General features: G+C 37.9%; 1 pseudogene; it reads right to left on the bottom strand.

Annotated features, from left to right (window-relative positions):
- Positions 1 to 3,071: 3,071 nt before the first annotated feature.
- LOC102862482 lies at positions 3,072 to 4,123 on the bottom strand (annotated as a pseudogene).
- Between the last annotated feature and the right edge of the window lie 1,535 nt (positions 4,124 to 5,658).

The following is a 5,658-nucleotide window of genomic DNA, read 5'->3' on the forward strand; positions in this document are numbered from 1 at the left end:
AAGTTTTCAGGGGCAAAATAGTGTCTGTTGTTTCCCATGTTGCCCCAGAATCAGAACTAAGACACAATAAATGTTACAGGTTTGATCCCCTGGTCCTCCACTGTTCTTATATATACTTCAAAGAAAAATGAACATCATTATTGTACTATAAAAACAATGAAAGCTAAAATATATGAGAGTAAGAGTATCTAGTCTACAACTACACACTGCTTTTTCAAGTAAAATCCAAAGCACACCCCACTTCACTCAATGAATGAACCTACCTTCAATATTGTTTGTTGTGTTGATTCTTATGTCTCTTTTTCTTCAGGATGCCTTTTGTAGTAAAAAGCTGATATATGTGCACCATATCACCCCAGAAAAAAAAACATTATTCAACCAATAAAGTCTAAAGGGAAAGTGATGTAAGAAATATAAAGCCTGGCTTTCTATTCAGAGGTTTGAAACTTGGAAATCTGAGCAAAGTTGGAGTTTCTGAGAGTCTAATCTCTGCATTGATTAATTAAGGTTAGCTTTTATCTCTCAAAAAATAAATAAATAAAGGTCAGCTGTTAGAATGTCTTAATCAGGTCACTTGAATTTCTCAAGAGATTTTTCCTGAAAAATACCTGACTCACCAGAGGACTGGAAACTAACTGCAAACTGTTCCACACTGACCATGGTGTCAAAGACTCAGATCAAAAGAATTATAACTTCTTCCCTAATAGGCCAATGTGTAAGGTAGGTTTATCACAGATCTGGAAACCCTTACCTTTAACTAGGAAGAAGATGTGACTAGGGTGATGGTTAAAGTCTGACCCATCTGTGGAGCAAATTGAAGGATCGCCATGTATGAAAATGTGTGGGGAAAAAGAAAATGTGTAGCAACGAGTATACAATGGTCTTCCCATCCATGGCAAGTGCTCAATGAATACAATTGAATCAAAATCTGTTCCACATATAAAAGATATTGCTAAATGTCTATGTTTCCCAGAACCTCACAAGCTGCCATGAATATCTCAACCTAAATGTGCTGATCAGGCACTTAAAGACTGTCAGTCACACCAGAAAGTCTCAAGGAGACTATAACAGGATAAGTGTACTCTAAAACTCACCAAAAAAAAAAGGACTCCGGAAGATATTTTCCAGATGGAGAAGTCCCAAGAATTTAAAATGTGTGAGATGGATAATTGAGATTAGAGGATTGAATTCCCTGACCTTTTCTAGCATCCCCTGTCTGGGGAGTTTCTAAGTTGGAAGAGGAGGGCAGAGGGGAGTCATCTTCCCAGTTGATTCATTCGGAGGCTAAGGAACCTATCTATCTTCTAATTAATCCAATTATAAAGTTGAAACTACTATTTGTCCTTTCATGATTAGGCCCCTCTTGTTCCGGCCCACAGTGGTTTGATTTTTTTTTTCTTTTCCTTCTCAAATGAATGATTAAAGAATTTCCAATATCCTATCCTCTGTCCTCTGTACCCATCACGAGCATATTTAACAGGTTCTCAATGTCTGATCCCAACTTTCACCTCTTATTGAACAAAGATGTCAGGAAGACTCTAAACAAATTGACACAAGCCACATCATACACATGCTTCAGACATGTCACCTGAATTTTAAAAAGTCAGCTGTAGAAGGTATTTGGGGATCATCTCATCCTACTCATTCACTTTCAAGATGGATAAACAAAGAGTAAAAATTACTTATATAAAATTATCACATGTGTTACTACATGCCTAACCAGCTCTCCCAACAATAGCTAGTTCAGGGAATAATGATGTAATTCATACAAACTAAGAAATATTATATCTAAACAATAGACTGCATTTATCACTCCTAAAGTTCTAAACATTTAACCACAAATTATTAGCACATAGTTTTGACAAGGAGGGGCTTCATACTAGGGTTTCATAACCGATAGCTTTGTCTCCTGAATAGCAATACAGATGAGACTGTTAGAGGGTTAGAGATATTTTGGTTTTATAGCCCATTATCTTGATAATGGGCTGTAAAAAAGCTTATGTAGTACTTCATCAGACATGTATTATTATTATAAAAATATCTCAGTGGTTAGTTATGATAACAAAATTATTCTTCATATATCCAAGCTCCATACTAAGCTAAAACTTAGTGCAAATTTTCTCCTGGAACCGTAGTCTGACTGTCATTACTACTCAATTACTGTGATTCTTTAAATCAATGGTTTTTTTCTGCATGTGTTATCAGCAGTTCTGTTATTTTTCATTACTGCTGGTGTTGTTATAGTTGATGATCTTGTAAATTTGTTGGTATTTTAGTCAGATTATGTAGTATTTGCGAATCTATACCAATAATTTTTTTCTTTTTCATTCCTTCATTCACATTGTGTTTCATATGATCGTTTTCATACATTGGGTTTTGTAAAATTAACCCCCATTGATCTATACCCACTACCACCCCATATTTTCAAGTCCCCACTGGATCTTTCCTAATTATTTCACTCCTCCCTCTGCTTACTGAACTCTGTGAGGCTTTCAGGTTCTCTGTCCCCTCTACTTCAATCTTTGGACTTTCATGCACATCTTATTAGTTATCCTGCTACTTTTACAATAATGGTTTTATGCCAAATTTTCCCTCTGAAACTGAGTTAGTTCGCTCAGCGCAATGCTCTCCAGCTTTTCCCATATTATCAATAACTTTTTTAGTATGAAGTGGTAATTAAAGGAAACTAATTTCAAAGAGCAGCTCAAGAAGGCAAAGCAAAATAATACAGCAAAATTTGCAAAGAGCTGGAGTAAAAGAATAAAAAGGAAAGATCTTGCTCAGCATTTCTCAAGCTGAAAGAACTGGAAAACAAATTCATGATTCAAATAGCAATACTGAGAAATGCTATGAGCAAAATCCTGCATGATCCAGGAAGCATGAAAGGGAGATTGTATGCATGGAGACTTCAAAGACTCAACAAAAAATTGTTAGACCTAGTTGACAAGTTTAGTACAGTGGCAGGACACATGATTAATATACAAAAAGCAGTGGGATTGCGCTACAATAAGAAAGAAAGCATGAAAAAGTAAACTAAGAAAGCGATACCATTTACAGTAGCTAACCACAGGTTAAATATCTGGAAATAAACCTAAACAGAAACACAGAAGAGCTTTATACGGAAAACTATAAAACACGACTACATGAAATATTTTTTTTTAAACTGGAACATACAGAGTCAATTTACCAAAAAGAACTGGACAGCACTGAAAAATTAGGAAGAGCCATGTGAACAAGAGTCAATGGTCACAAAGGAAGAGAGTTAAGCTGCTTTGAATTGTGGTTTTAGAGAAGAATACTGAATATTCCACAGACTACCAAAAGAAATAACAGATATGTTTTGGGGAAAGTGCAGCTAGAGTGCTCCTTAGAGACAAAGATGGTCCAGAAAATATGATGACCAGAGTAATAGCGAACCCACAGGTCGCGAGTGCCTTTCACTGTGCCTCAGAGCTTTGTGTTCTCAGATGGAAGACGATAATGGCATAAGAGGCATAAGAGAACCACAAAAATCACTGACAGGGTCCCTCCATTGGCAACAATTCGCAGAACAATGAAGAAGATGTCAGAGCAGGCAAGTTTGCCCAGAGGAAACTGGTCACAAAAACAACGGTCAATCACACTGGGGCCACAGAAGGGTAAGTGAAAGATGTGAAGAATTTGAGCAAAAAGTTTACAAAGCCCCCTACCCATGCACTCCCACCAAGACACCACACGCTTGCTGGTTCATGGTGATCGTGTAGCTGAGGGGCTTGCAGATGGTCATGTAGCAAACCATCACAATGAGCAGAAAAATCTCGGTGCCACCAAAGAAGTGGACGAAAAAAAGCTGTGTCATGTAGCCCCACAGAGATATGACTTTCCTCTCAGCCAGGAGATCCAAGATAAGTTTAGGGGCCGTGGTAGAAGAGTAGCAAATCTCCACAAAGGACAGGTAACTGAGAAGGAAGTACATGGGGGAGGAGAGACTTCTGCTGGTTGTGACTGTGAGCACAATGAGGAGGTTCCCCAGCACAATCGCTGTGTACAGGAGCAAAAATATCACAAAGCAAACTTTCTGCACCTCTGGATTGGAAGAAAGTCCCAGGAAAAGGAATTCAGTCACCTTGTGAGTGGCAGCCATGAAGTCACCATTAGGAGGTAGTTATCAGAGCACAACAATCTGAAATGATACAAAATAAGACAGTCCTTCATGGAGATGAAGCAATATTTCCAATATCTGAGAAGCTTTGATATCAAAAAATTAGTAGGAATTAACTGCTGGTGGGCAAAGTGAAGAGCAGTCTAACAAGGCAGAAGAGCAAGGGCAAGTCTGTGAAAATGGGTCCTTGGTGGCGCAGAAAAGTGGAAAGCAACAGACAGAGCTGGAGCTGGAGTCTGGGACCAGTTAATGAGGAGGATATTCTATACATGATGGAGAATCATTGGAAGTGCTAGTTCACTGGAAAGGCAACTCACTTTGAAAATATAGAGGGTTTATTTTTCCAAAATACTGGTTTTCCATTCAACAATTCATACAAACTCTGTCTCTTGGTAAATGTGTGGGTTCTAACCTATGACTTCAAATATTTTCAGTAGTCTTTTGCCTGCAGCTTCTTCTTCCCCTGCCCCCAGCACTCTTTTGGTTTGTGGAAGTTATTTATTACTCTTCTGACCTGTACTGCTTCTCTTAATTCTCTCCTTCCACACTTGGCCACTTGATGATTTTTTTCCCTTTCCAAAAGTCTAGCTTAATGTCTACTTGATTATTCTCCTTACTGGTACCTTTATTTCCTCCATACTTTTGACCTTCAGTAAGAATAAAGGTTCAAACCACTCCTGCTAGCAAACTCAAAAATATCCTGATTTGATAGTCACAAACTTCAAAAGTCACCTTGTAGTCCTGGCCAATCCTCTGCATGTTAGAAAGAGGTAAAGACACAGTGGCATAGGTCAAAAGCACAGGGCTTGGGGTCAAAGAAACTGAGTTCAAGTTAGAGCAATGTTACCTCTTGTTTCTGTGACCTTAAACAAGTACAGAATCCCTTCTAAATCTACAATTTTCATTTGAAAAGGGAGATTACAAATATTTTTTATATAGTGTTATTTTGAAAACAGAATGAGATTATATCTTCTAAAGGCAAATCACAAACCTGAAAGGATAATTATCTGTCTACTCTGTCCTATCCTCCTCCATTACAACAATGTCTAATTTGTCAGAGGCTTGTTGGAAACAAGAGAAACCTTCCTGAGCTGGATTGCTGTGATGGCTGCAACAGTGAAATCAAGAAGAGTAAATCTTGTGACGTCAAGCAGGACCAGGCTATGTTTCCTTCTGTTTTCACAAGGTCACCATAAGCAGAGCTGACTTGAAAGCAACTACCTATAAAAATAAAAACCTTTTCACAATGCTGGTGATGAAGGAAGCTAACTTGAAACTCAGGCTTTTCTTATTTCAACTTTTTGTGCTTTGAAGCTGGCATTTATGTAAGGATTGTTACAAGTGAGACTTAAAAGCCTTTGACTTGATTCTTAGCCATGAGTCCCGGGACCATGAAGGGAACTTGTTACTTCTTCATGTTTCTCTATCTACTTACTCATCTTACAGGAACAGAGGTGACGCTTCATAATTTTGTTTGTTTGTTTGTTTGTTTGTTTGTTTGTTTGTTTGTTTTATTT

The sequence above is a fragment of the Elephantulus edwardii genome, unplaced genomic scaffold (assembly GCF_000299155.1).
Source record: "Elephantulus edwardii isolate Elephantulus edwardi_28Jun2011 unplaced genomic scaffold, EleEdw1.0 scaffold00189, whole genome shotgun sequence".
NCBI classification, from domain to species: Eukaryota; Metazoa; Chordata; class Mammalia; order Macroscelidea; family Macroscelididae; genus Elephantulus; species Elephantulus edwardii.